This window comes from Ipomoea nil, unplaced genomic scaffold, assembly GCF_001879475.1.
Source record: "Ipomoea nil cultivar Tokyo-kokei standard unplaced genomic scaffold, Asagao_1.1 scaffold0146, whole genome shotgun sequence".
Taxonomy (NCBI): domain Eukaryota; kingdom Viridiplantae; phylum Streptophyta; class Magnoliopsida; order Solanales; family Convolvulaceae; genus Ipomoea; species Ipomoea nil.
Window position 1 is genome coordinate 2,978,274 of NW_017616574.1, and position 15,070 is coordinate 2,993,343.

General features: G+C 37.7%; 1 long non-coding RNA gene across 1 annotated transcript; it reads left to right on the forward strand.

Annotated features, from left to right (window-relative positions):
• The first annotated feature begins 6,653 nt into the window (after window positions 1-6,653).
• LOC109174665 lies at window positions 6,654-10,871 on the forward strand. The gene is made up of 2 exons (XR_002053145.1): window positions 6,654-6,733; window positions 10,489-10,871. It is a non-coding gene; the product is annotated as an uncharacterized LOC109174665 (long non-coding RNA).
• The last annotated feature ends 4,199 nt before the right edge of the window (window positions 10,872-15,070 follow it).

A 15,070-nucleotide genomic window follows, 5' to 3' on the forward strand; every position in this document is an offset into this window, starting at 1 on the left:
GGATGTTGGCATTCTTGATTTTAACCGATCAGCTATAGACAACTTAGGTTGGTTTACCTCTTTGTAGTCATTTGTTGGCTAGGATCACAAGGTGGGGTTTAACCACTACACACCCTTGGGTAGTGCTTGCGGGTTTTTCTCGTCACTCAGAGATCTAATAGCTTAGGTTCATAGGCAACCACAAAGTACAGAATTCGGTTCCTACTAAGGGAAAGTCCGATTTTTAAATTCCGCTAGTCAATCCAGAGAAGGGGATTTACCTAATGCATACCATCTGATAGTGACTGCAAATTTTTCTCGTCATACAAGGAGCTAATAGCTTAGGTTCGTCCAAATAAGATAATGACCCAAATTTGTTGACAGTCACAAAGAGTGCAGAATTCAGTTCCTATTATGAACACAAATATATAAACACTTTGGGAAACTTATAAATCGTTAAGACACGTTCAAAGTTTGAGGACAAGGGCGACATAGCTCATAAATTGTTACCAACTTTACCAAGTTTACATAGGCCAACTCTTGTCAACCCAGAGTGAGCAGTCTGCATCTGCACACCACAAGTCCACAACAACGAAAAATGTACCAAAATTTCTGGTCTTGAAATTGAAGAAAGAGTTAAAAATGTCCCCTATCAATCTCTGCACTGTTGGTCAGAAGCTGATGAGAATCATTTCAAGTAATCTCCTTTACAAATATGGGAGGGGGCATGGCTGCCTGTACCATTCCATGATTGAGACTTGAGCATACTTGTCTGGTTAATGATTAATGTCGATGTTCATTTATTGCCACCGGAACCTAGCTAACTACTGTCTTCTATGGGGTTTTAGCACAATAATAAGTTAAAACTCCATCTTTAATTTGCAGCATATATTCAAATCTTGATTTTCCGATACTCCTCCGGCCAGAATAACAATTGCCGTCAGCCATGACGCAAAGTACGTGCAATATATATGCTGTACTGATTTATTTAAAGGAAAAAGAAGCAATATATATATATATATATATATAGAATCGCACTCAGGTGCCTAGGCGCGAAATAGGAATGAATTCTGTTCGTCCACGTGTCCAGATCTAATGGATGAGAAACACTGATTTTTTAAAAAAAGGCGGTGGCATTTTCGTAAATAATTGAACATCGAAGTGCAAGTAAAACGTATTACAAGTGCATGTAAAATGTATTATAGGTGCAAGTAAAAATTTACACTGAGCATCAATACTTAGTTGCACCTATAGTTCTAAGTAGTTGCACCTATAGTTCTAAGTAGTTGCACATATAGTTATAAGTAGTTGCACCTAAGTGTATGAATGTTTGCGAGTGGTTTTCAGGGGTATTACTACCCGCTGAACTCAGATCAATGAATGTTAACAAGGCAAAATTACATGCACTTATAGGTGAAAGTAGGTGCACCTATAGTTATAAGTAGTTGCACCTATAGTTATAAATAGTTGCACATATAGTTATAAGCACACCCAGGTGCATGAATGTTTGCGGAAAATGAATGCTAACAAGGCAAAATTACATGCACTTATAGGTGAAAGTAGGTGCACCTATAGTTATAAGCACACCCAGGTGCATGAATGTTTGCGGAAAGTGAATGCTAACAAGGCAAAATTACATGTACTTATAGGTGAAAGTAGGTGCACTTGTAAGTGATTTTACTTGCACTTCGATGTTCAATTATTTACGAAAATGCCACAGCGTTTTTTTTTTAAAAGTTATTAGATCTGGACACGTGTCGCGCTCTAATTCGTTCGCATTTCCCTCCTGAGCACTTATTCGCACCTGAGTGCATCCATATATATATATATATATATATATATATATATATATATAGGGAAGGGATCAGGTGCATTTGAAACTTCCCGTGCAGTTGTGAGGGTGGATGCACGTTAATCATTAATCTGACGCACTTAAAGTACACAACATACGCACATTAACCACACAAACAAAACACAACCTCACTCATGTTAAGCACAAGCCTCACGCATGTTAAGTACAAACCTCACGCATGTTAAGTACAAACCTCACGCATGTTAAGCACAAAAACACACGCACCTTAAGTTTAAAATAACTCACGTTAAGTACACACTCACGCACATTAAGTACAAAACTCACGCACCTTAAGCACACGACTCACGCACATTAAACACAAAACTCACGCACATTAAGCATAAAACTCATGCACTTTAAAGTTTCAACAACAACTCACATTAAGTACACACTCATACACATTAAGCACAAAACTCACGCACATTACGCACAAGACTCACGCACATTAAGTACAAAACTCACGCACATTAAACATTACACACTCACGCACATTAAGCACAAATCTCACGCACATTAAGCACAAAACTCACGCACATTTAAGTACAAAACTTGCGCACATTAATCACCAGCACAACAGCACGGGAAATACTTATATATAGGTTCAGGTTTAGGTGCATTTAAGTGTTTCCCGTGCTGTTGTGCAGGTGATTAATGTACGCGAGTATTGTACTTAATGTCATGAGATTTGTGCTTAACGTGCGGGAGTGTGTAATATTTAACGTGCGTGAGTTTTGTACTTACGTGAGTCTTGTGCGTGAGTTTTGTGCTTAATGTGCGTGAGTGTGTACTTAATGTGAGTTGTTGTTGAAACTTTAAAGTGCATGAGTTTTATGCTTAATGTGCGGGAGTTTTGTGCTTAATGTGCATGAGTTTTGTACTTAATGTGCGTGAGTGTGTACTTAATGTGAGTTGTTTTTAAAACTTAAGGTGCGTGTGTTTTTTTTTGTGCTTAACATGTGTGAGGTTTGTGCTTAACATGCGTAAAAGACTTGTACTTAACATGCGTGAGATTGTGTTTTTTGTTTGTGTGCTTAATGTGCGTGTGTTGTGTACTTTAAGTGCGTCAGATTAATGCTTAACATGCGTCCACCCGCACAATCGCAGGGAAGCCTCAAATGCGCCTGATCCCTTCCCTATATATATATATATATATATATATATATATATATATATATATATATATATATATATATATATATATATATATATATATATATATATATATATATATATATATATGCCATTAGATTAGATAGATCCAATGAATGCCATTAGATTAGATAGATCCAATGAGTCAAGTGCAACCATGTTGTTAGGTGTGATCGTATGGTCAATTAAAGGCCATTAGATTAGATAGATCCAATGAATCACATTAATCAAGATTCTTCCAGTATTTTCGCGCACGTTCTCCTACCTAGCGAACTGCAAGGGTAAACTCGTCATAGGGCACCGGGATGTGTAATTGATGCATTATTAGCCTTACTCTGGTGTATTGGTCAGTGCGGCTGCACCAATTGTTATACAAATATACACCATCCATGCTATGAAATGCATAGCAAAAAACATACACAAATCAGGTACGCATCACCAAAAACGCGTAATTAGATATGAATAAATACACCATACAGTGTTCAGGAATACACTATTGGTGTGTTTCACTGTGGTGTGTTTTATTACACTATCGGTGCATGTTGTCAACACTGTTGGTGTATTTCTGGAACCCGGTCGCTATAAATGGCCACTGTAATTACCATAACACCCCCGAAGATGTGCAGAGGATAAACTTGACTTGTGATTCTAGCCGGCAAAAGATCACATGAGATAAACCAACTTTAAATTATTCATAGCTGGGTCAGTGGGGAATCGGAGTCGTCCAACTAGCTTGTAATCTTGTACGGAGTATTTATCAAGTCAGCAGCATGACTAACTTGACTACGATTATCCCGAATTCTACAATTTTTTGTTAGGGATATTTTTTTTTTGAATGCTACTAGCTCTATTACAATGTAGTATCTGTTCATATACTTTCTCAACCTACTGAAACACAAAGAGCCAATAACGCCTCCACTGAGGCTCGAAATCATAACCTTCCAAATGGAAGTCCAACCCGGATGATACAAAAATGATTATTTTCACACAAATTAAAATAACAAGCACAAAAACGAATGATGAAAGGGCTAAGTTAGCTTGCGTCATGTCATACCCGGGCACACTATCCTTAAAAAAAATTTTGCTACCTCCCAAAAGGTGCTAGGAGAATTGTAGCCTAGGTTTCCCAGGATAAAACAAGCTACGATTTAATGTTTGAGCACTCAAATGAATAAACCCGGTGAACTAGAACACGACTTTGAACATAGGAAGGAGGAAGATGAGCAGAGATTTTTTTTATTTTTATTTTTATTTTTTTTTTATTTTTTTTATTTGAAATTAAAGCAAAACCATGAGTGTTAGAGTTTTCAAAATCCACCTGCTACATCCAAAGGCTTATATAGGAGAAGGATAAATAGCATTTATCATTGCATTAAAACTGATACAGTCTGTGTAACCTCAATAACTGGCAACCATTAACTTGAGAATTAATTCTCAAATTCAAAATTAGAATTAAATTTTGAAATTAATTTTGTAGCATCAAAATTAATACCTAGAACGACACTCTGAACAGTACCCGAAGAGTGGTTCGAAACGTGAGTAGTTCGAAAGGTACCCGAAGGGTTACGTAACAAGGAGTCAAAATCTACCATTCATTCAAATCCAGTATGACCGAATAGTAATTCCGAATAGTTACTACTCAGACGATGGCTAAAAAGTTGGAAAATATTTTTGAAAAGTTGGAACAATAGTATTTCCGAATAGTTACTACTCGGACAATATTTTTGAAAAGTTGGAACAATAGTAATTCCAAATAGTTACTACTCGGATGGTGACTAAAAAGTAAGCTCACAAGGTCAGCCACTTTCAAGCTCATTCTGGGATTTGATTTGCACCTCATGCGTGCAATGGATAACCTTTATGCTATACAATTCAATATCTCTCTAAATGGGTCTTGTATATATAGTGGTGCAAATCCCCTTCTTTTTTTCAATGTGGGACAAAGGATACTTTGAAAATCAATTTGTCATTCACTCATTATCTGTTTTTAGCGTACAATATATCAATCTCTTCGTCTCACTACGAAGAACTCGAACCTACTTTGATTTGACCCAAATCGAAAATGGATCCCACATGTATTTGTACCACAAAATAGCCACTTACAATGCAATTTTTGCTATTATTTTTCCAAGAATCTCCCACATGAATGAAAATTTGATTTTCGGGGTTGTTCTAAAATGGAATGACTGTGTTCAACAGTCGATCCTTGCATAAGATAGGTAGATGTTACCCTTTGGACCTTCTCTTATGAAGATATATTTACTCTACTAGTTGTTCGGTAGAACGCGATGTCTTTGAACTTACTGTCTTTTGTGTAGATGATGATATATCTCACACAGGAACCTCCAACCATGTTCTGTTATCATGAGTGTGCCTGTTTTGGTCATGGGTTACCGTTCCTGGTTCTGCAAGAGTTTCTAAAGAATTGAGCCTAATCAATTCTCCTTTGAAGCAACCCCACTTCTCTCTCACATAGGTGATTCTTTTTCAAGTATCCCGCATACTCACCAATGTCAACCGACATTCGAATCACTAAAGCATCAGTGCGCTAACCTCGTGCTGGAGTCACTGTTCTAACGAGGAATGGTAGGGAGTCCGAGACTCCACAGTTACACGCTTTGTTCCAAAATTTAGTTGTCCCATTGAACCTAGGTGCCAACTACGTTGGGTATCCACTATAGAACCTTATTCCAAGGACTTTAGACCCAATCCTCATGTCAACTTCTCAATCAACTCTCTATTTAACCCTTTGGTTAACGGATCCGCTATGTTGTGTTTTGACTTCACATAGTCAACCGAGACAACACCAGTATTGAGAAGTTGTTTAATGATATTATGTCTACGACGTATATGTCTAGACTTACCATTATATATATTACTCCGTACTCTACCAATCGTGGCTTGACTATTGCAATGCACACATATTTGAGGTACAAGTCTTACCCAACTAGGAATATCCTCGAGAAAATGGCGTAGCCATTCAGCCTCTTCGCAACATTTGTCTAAGGTTATCAACACTGATTCCATCGTGGATCTGGCTATCACAGTTTGTTTAGAGAATTTCCACGCTACGAATGCACCGACTATCGTGAACACGTAGCCACTCGTGGACTTAGAGTCCTTAATATCCGATATCCAATTAGCGTCGCTATACCCTTCAAGTATAACATGATATCTTGTATAGTGTAGTCCAAGGTCACGTGTACCCCTTAGGTATTTGCCTTTCGGTGTATATCACTGGGGTTACTCGTATATCTACTGAATTTACTAATCTGAAAGGCAATGTCTGGCCTAGTACAACTCATTAGATACATTAAACTACCAATAATCCGAGCGTATTTTACGTGAGAAGTACACTCTCCATGATTTTTGGATAGTAAAACATTAAGTTAATTCCAGCATTGGTCCCCCGACTATGTTGATTTTCTAAAATTGGTCATCGACTTTTAATTTAGACAATTTAAACCCTCGACTATTAAAAAGTTTCCAATGTTGGTCCTTCCGTTCCCTTGATGTTAAGTTGACGTCAGAAGGAGGGCTAATATTGTCTTTTTACTTTCCAATCGTATAATACTTCAGATTATACGCAATTTCCCTTCAATTCCTCCTTTTATACATAAACCAAACCCCTTTTACGCTCAGGACACAGCATATAGCAATGTAACCCTAGAAGGTGGGCAATGTTTGAACCTACAAACATCTTGGACGAATGATAATCCTGGTAGAAGGTATTGGGAATGTTCATTCGAAAATGTGAGTGGTTTAATTATTGTTAAAATTTATTTTTTTGTTCCATTAGAAACAAAAGGTAATATAATTTCTGTGTATTCAATGATGTTAATGTGTGTTAGATATATTAAATATAATATATTTAATATAATATATATTAAATATAATATAATATATCTATAATATATATTAAATATAATATATCAATATATTATATTTATATATTGAGAGAGAAGAGAGAGGAATGAATAATGTTATTTGAAGGGATGATTAACAAATGAATTTATACTAAATGAAAGCTACTAATCAGGAAGCTAATGCTCCATGTACTAATGCTATAATTTAGGCCACTCTTCACATACAATGCATGACCCACACCCATTACTTTCATTATTTCCAACAAATTAACTAATTATTAATTACTTGCTTGGTTTAATAATTATAATAATAATATTATTATAACATTGCCTCCTTTAAACTAAGTTGGATATATTGGTCATTCCAATTTCCTTCTTCAATTTGAGAAATGTCTCTGTCTTCAAGTTGGATATACGGACTTGTATTTCGTTCTGTAAACCCACTTTACTCCAATTGGCTTCTTCCCAAGAGGTACATCTGTTAACTCCCAGGTGCCATTCTTCTCAATGGCACGTATCTCCTCATCCATCACCTTAAGCCAATGAGTTTCTGTAGCAGCCTCCTCAAAAGGTAAAGGATCACAATCTGCAAAAAGAGCAAATTGAATAATCTCTTCATCCGACAAGTCATTATCATGACCCAAAACATAATCTTGCAAGCGAGCTGGTAAGTGGCGCTCGCGCTGAGATCGTCGAACTGACGACTCTGGCTGTGAAGGAGACTGGACATTATCTGGAATCGGTTGCTCTTCAACAATATTTTCAACAGCAGGAATAACAACTGAACTTTCATCTTTAGCTAACCAATCCCAGGCACCATATTCATCAAAAGTGACATCACGACTTATAACAACCTTTTTAGTTTCAGGATTGTATAGTTTATAAGCCTTTGAAGCGTCACTATAACCAATGAATATGCACTTCTCACCTTTATCATCCAACTTCTTTCTCAATGGATTCGGCACGTGGGCATATGCCAAACATCCAAAAACCTTGAGATATTTGATAGAGGGTTTTCTCCCACTCCAAGCTTCTTCGGGCGTCTTATCACGGACACTCTTAGTTGGGCACCTATTCAACACATAGACAGCACAAGCAACAGCTTCTGCCCAAAAAGGCTTAGGCAGATCCTTAGATTTCAACATGCACCTCACCATATCCATGATTGACCTATTCTTCCTCTCAGCCACTCCGTTTTGTTGTGGAGTGTATCTAGCTGTCATTTGGTGCTGAATACCCTTTTCTTTCAGAAAATTATCACAAGCAATATATTCTGTACCTCTATCAGTTCTCAAGATTTTAACTTCATAACCACTTTGCTTTTCAACAAAAGCCTTAAATTGTTTGAAAACATCACATGCTTCAGACTTTTGCTTCAGAAAGTAAACCCATGTTTTCCTACTGAAATCATCAATGAAAGTAATAAAGTACTTACAACCTCCATATGAGGGAACCTCCAACGAACACAGGTCTGAGTGAACAATCTCCAACTGTTTTGTGGCTCTCCTTGACTTGCCCACGGGGAAGGGATCTCTATGCTTCTTCCCAATCACACAAATCTCACATATACGATTAGGGACATTCACAACAGGTAAATCAGAAACAAGTTCATTTCTTGCAAGATAGTTTAATCCAGAGAAATGAAAATGCCCAAACCGCATATGCCATAACCAATTATCATCGCAAACTTCAGAATTAAAGCAAGCAATGAGAGTATGCTTAATTTTCAAAGGAAATAGTCGATTTTGGGACATATTTACCTTTGCAATCAAAACTCCTTTATCATCTTCAATGGTACAACACCCCTGAGCAATATGTATCTTATATCCTTTTTCTGACAACTGTCCCATACTCAACAAATTTTGGTGTAGTTCAGGAACATAGAACACATCGGATATAAAATTTTGAGTACCATCCTTCAACTGAATAGAGATTTTACCTTTTCCCAATATTGGCACCTTTGACTTATTGCCAAATGTCACTTCAGACTGGACTGATTCATCCAGTTCAGAAAACAATTCTTTCTTCCCACACATATGGTTACTACACCCAGTATCCAAGAACCATATGTTCTTATCTGCAGAAAAACTATCGCTGGCTAAAAGTAAAGTTTCAGAACTCTCACCAGACTTTTCAGCAGTGTTTTCAGCAATGTTTGCTTGATTTCCACGATTGTTGTCCTCATTATACCAACAATCTGCAATCTTGTGCCCATACTTGCCACAATTGTAGCAATGAAATGGAAATTTACCTCCTTGTTTGGTATTACCTCCACCTCTTCCTTGGTTGGAGTTACCACGTCCTCCTCCTTGGTTGAAGTTACCACGACCTCTTCCACCAGAACATCCTCTTCCTCTTCCACGACCTCTACCAGATCCTCCACCTCTTTGATTAATGCCAGTCACATTAAGGGTGACTTGACTCTTCAAAGCTTCTTCTGCTAGTGGTTCCGATTTTGACGCAATCCTGTCAATATGACTTTCTACCATACCTTTCAGCTCTGCAATTGATAAGAGCTCGGTTTTGTGTGACTCTGTTATTGAAGCCACCACATGGTCATACTTCATCGGCATAGTTCGAAGAACTTTTTCAACCACTGCACCATCTTCAATCGTATCTCCATATAGCCTCATCTTATTCACCATATCAATAAGACGAGTGAAATACACATCTACTGTTTCTGTAGAGGTCATCTCACAATTATCGTACAACCTTCTCAACGACTGCAACTTAGACTTCTGTGCCCGATCGACTCCTTTGTGTGACACCTTTAAGATGTCCCAAGCTTGTTTTGCTGTTTGAGCACGAGCTAATTGCCCAAAAATGGAATAATGAACACCTTGGTGAATCTGACCCAAGGCCAATTTATCTCGCCGTATAGCGGCTGCATCAGCTCCTTCGGGTAAACCGGGATCAACAAAGCTCCAAAGATTTTGAGCTTGCAAATGTGTGGACATCATAATTTGCCAATAATTGTAATCGAGTTTCCCGTCCAATTTGGGACCCGTCCATACAATATTGAAATTTGTAGCCATATTTCACTACGGGAAATATCTCGGGGTTGAAAGGTTGACTGGCTCTGATACCAAATGTTAGATATATTAAATATAATATATTTAATATAATATATATTAAATATAATATAATATATCTATAATATATATTAAATATAATATATCAATATATTATATTTATATATTGAGAGAGAAGAGAGAGGAATGAATAATGTTATTTGAAGGGATGATTAACAAATGAATACAAACCACATATTTATACTAAATGAAAGCTACTAATCAGGAAGCTAATGCTCCATGTACTAATGCTATAATTTAGGCCACTCTTCACATACAATGCATGACCCACACCCATTACTTTCATTATTTCCAACAAATTAACTAATTATTAATTACTTGCTTGGTTTAATAATTATAATAATAATATTATTATAACAATGTGGGTTCCATTGTGTATTCAATTCTGTTACTTTAGGATTAAACTTGCAATTCTTTTATTTTGGTGTATTGAGCGCAAATGTAAGTGGTTAAGAATCTGTGTATTCAATTATGTTAATTTTGGTTCCATTCTGTGTATTCAATTCTATTACTTTAGGATTGAACTTGCAATTCTTTGAGTTTGGTGTAGGGAGGGAAAATGTGTAGTTTTGTTAGATGGCATGATCCTCCAATGTGCGCAAGGTCAAGAAGAATAATTCCTGGGTTATTGACAAGGATCAATCGAAATGAAGAAGAGATTGCAAGACTGAAAATGAGGCTACAAGCTAAGGTTGATGTCAAAAAAAAAAAATAATGGTGGATAGGGCAACGGTATGAGGATATTTGCAGTTATAGCAGTGTGCATTGTGTTATTTGTAGTTTTAGTATTAGTAGTGAATGTGCCTAGAGAAAACAAGGACATTATGTTGGCTACTAGTTATGATGATCTGTAATGAATGATTGTGTAATGACCATATATGTATTCCTATTTGTAATGAATGATTATGTACTGGGTAACTGATTCTGTAATGACCTGGGTGTAATGGCTACAAGTTGCATTCTATCAAAGTGTACCATAAATGAGTGTACTCAGATTTGTACTCAGATTATGACACTTGCATTCTATCAAAGTGTACCATAAATGAGTTTTAGTTTTGTACTCAGATTATGACACTTGCATTCTATCAAAGTGAAATAGCTACAAGTTATGAGTATTTGGACCAAGCAAAATAGTTAATAGCTCCAATTTATAACAAATCACATTGCAATGTAAATGAGTACCATAAATGAGTACCATAACCCCTTCTGACAAATCACATTGACATTGCTAAACTGAGTGCATAATCACAGTACCACAATCCAATCATAATTGGTAAACTAAGTACCATAATCTGAGTACAAAACAGAGTTAAACTTTAAGCATAATCTGACGAACCTTAATCCAAGCATATTTGCTAAACTGAGTGCATAATCACAGTACCATAATCCAATCATAATTGGTAAACTAAGTACCATAATCTGAGTACAAAGTAGAGTTAAACATTCAAGCATAATCTGAGTAACCTTAATCCAAGCATATTTGCTAAACTGAGTGCATAATCACAGTGCCATAATCCAATCATAATTAGTAAACTAAGTACCATTATCTGAGTGCAAAACAGAGTTAAGCATTCAAGCATAATCTGAGTAACCTTAATCCAAGCATATTTGCTAAACTGAGTGCATAATCTCAGTATCATAATCCAAGCATATTTGCTAAGCTGAGTACAAAAAAGAGTTAAACTTCAAGGCTAGTGATCTAATACATCATAAAGTTATCCAAAAAGTAGTCACTAAACTTCAACTACATCATATCCTATCCAAAATGCAGTCACTAAACTTCAATTAATCCAAAGTGATTGGATCTTTGTCATTCCCAAAGAATTTACTCTTGAATGTGGTCTTGGATCTTTTACGATAGTTGATCTTCACTGGTTTTTTCTTCCTATGTGAATGTGGTCCAGCAGCAACATTTTCATTCAATGTTTCTCCAATTGGATTGACTGGTATTTGAACACTGCTACTTAGAGAAGCCCCTACGATACATAAGTTTCATATCAAGCTTAATATCCTTGAATATCCCTACAATACATAAGTGTAAAATGATTATAACATACCTCCTTGAATTTCCTCTACCTGAACTATGATTTGGTGCCATTGCTCATCCAAAATATGATCTGGAATCTCCCAATCATTATCTTCAACATCAGGTTGAGTAATTACATCTGGTTGAGTAATTACTTCAGTTTCAAACACCTAGGCAAGCTGCATACTGGGGAAACTGGATAGTGGCCGTGGCTCATCTCCAATCTAGGCAAGCTGCATGCTGGGGAGACTGGATGGTGGCTGTGGCTCAACTCCAACTTGGGCAGTCTGCATTGATGCTGGGTGTGGCTGAACTCCAACTTGGGCAGAGTGCATTGATTTTCTTCATTTTACCTACAAAATAATTATGTTACTTACCAAAGAAAAGTGTTACTGACTCTAATCAAATTAAGAAAAATGGATAACCTGATTGGCAGGCTGCATGCTAGGGAGACTGGATGGTGGCTGTGGCTCATCTCCAACCTGGGCAGGCTGCATTGTGGCAATACTAGAAGGTAGTTGTGGCTCAACTCCAACTTGGGCAGTCTGCATGGATGCTGGGTGTGGCTGAACTCTAACCTAGGTAGAGTGCATTGATTTTCTTCTTTTTACCTGCAAAATTATTATGTTACTTACCAAAGAAAATTGTTACTGACTCTAATCAGATTAAGAAAAATACATAACCTGATTGGAAGGCCTCCTTGTAGGGTATTTTGGACACTTTATGCTGTTATGGCCCAATTCTTTGCATTTTGTGCAATGTAAAGCAACATGGCTTCTTGACAAATGCATACCATTTTTACTTATCTCACCTGCAGACTTCATCCTCAATTTTCTAGGCCTTCTAGGCTTTGCATTATACACTGGTGGCAATGGAGGTGGTCTACTTGTGGCAGGCCACTCTTCATATCCTGACATCGGCTTTATACATCCCTCATATGTCTTTAAGTATGTGGAAATTGAGTAGCAAAAATTCACATAATCCCAAATAGGTCATTTCCCATATTTTATCCAGATTGCACATACTGCATGTTGGCAAGGGATCCAATTTAGGTCGCATTTCCTACAAGAACATGATTTTCTACCTAAATCCACAGTGTATTGCCCAGAATGTGTCTGTATGATCTCAAATAACGTGAGAACACACTGATAACCTATCAATCCACCAGCTTGCATCTCAATTTCATCTATTTTTTTTTCACAATTGCTGGACAAATTCTTCCACTCCATTCAGCAGCCTTAGTTTTTGACTCAAATAACCTTACCATGATTTTCTTTCTAATGATCTCCAAACAATTAATCACAGGACTTTCCCTAGCTGTCAATATCATTGCATTAAATGATTAAGAAATGTTATTCACCAACATGTCACAATTTGCAAATCCAGTGAAGTGGGATCTAGACCACTCTGATGGGTGCTTATCACCAAGCCAAGCAAATGCATTTTCATCCAAGTTTCTTAACTCTTGTAATGCACCTGTAAAGTTATTAACTGTAGTTGCCCTTGCTGCTTTCCACAATGCATCCTTTATTGAATTTGTTGTGAAACCAGCCACCCTCATGTTACAGTGCAACTGTCTTACACATTATCTATGCCTAACTGCTAGAAGTACAGTGTCAAAGGCTTGTATGAGAACCTTTTGCTTGTCTGACATTACTGTGAAATCAGATTTGTAACACCCCGTGTTACGCCTTTAAATTCGGGTTAATTATTTAATTAATCCTGTTAAAGGAATAGATAAAAAGAATTTAATTTAGGTAGGATTTCCTAAATTATTAATTAATATGGTCCACGGAAGATCGTGGACCCTTACCCTTAATGAAACTCCAAGCCTGTTAGAATATGGAAAGAGGGCCCATTATTAATTAGACTCTGATTAGGGATTCCTAAACCTATAAGAAAGGGGATTAGGGAGCCTTTATAACCCTTCCTTCTCTACCACTCGAATTCCCCTCTCAGAATTCAGATGAAGGATCCATGCCTCCAAGCCTAGGAAAGACTGTTAGGAAAAAGACCTTGAGGAAAGATCCTAGAAGTCATAAGGAGCTTAATTAAAGCTACCAGGTAACCCATGTCCTACAAAACCTATTTTTCTCGCTATCTTTTATTGATTGGCTCCGTTGGATGATTGAATGTGTGATTTGGTATGTTTGCCTTGTTAGAGCTTGTCTTTAGGATTTATGGTATGGATTCTTGTTATTCTTGATGAACTTGTGTGGTTAATTGCATTTTCTTGGGTTTATGAGTATTTTGAGCTTGCGTTAGGGTTTATATGGTGAATCTTGTTATTCGTAACGTTCTTGGCGTTCTTGGGTGGGTTTATGCATGTTCGGGCGTTATTCTAAGTTTAGGGCATGTCTTTAGGGCTTTGTATATTGGTTTCTTAATGTTCTTGAGGTTCTTGATGCTCTTAAACCATTACGTGTTTATCTTTGAGTCTTGGCATGTTTAGAGTTTGCGTTTAGGCTTCAATTGTGTTGGTTCTTGGCTTGTTCTATGTGTTCAAGTCCCTATTGTTGTTGGTATGTGTTTGGGCGTGTTTGGGACTTTATTTTTGGGAGAATTGGATGAATTCTCTGGTTGGGAAAATTGGCCAAGGAACACGTTCCAGCGGGTAGTCGGTGGGGGGACGAACCCCCACTCGACCACCTGCCGGATAGGGATGGATGTTCCAGCGGGTGGACGGCCACCAGCCAGTCCACCCGCTGGAACGACGTGGTTCCGCCGGTGGGAGGTTATCCTCCCGCCGTACCTCGCGGGTACGGGCCGGTGCGGGGTCGTTTGGTCTTCGTGGGTCGAATCCCGTGCCCCGTGGTGTCTTCGTTGATGTTTTTGGGTCTTGTGTGATGTCTTGTGTGTCGTAATGTGAATTGTGAGTCGTGTCTTTGCATGTGGTCCATACTCGTATCGTGTGGTGCCAGAGTATGGTCTGTAGTGGTCATTATGGGTCTTGTGGTCGCCTTGAGGGCGCTTGTTGTTGAGAGTCGATGTGCATAATGTGCCCTTCCTCGAGTATCCCCTTGTGGAGTCATTGAGGATGTAGGCGGGGGGCATGCGTTGTCCCGGAGAGATAAGGATGTGGTGTGTAGGGTGGCCTGGAGATACA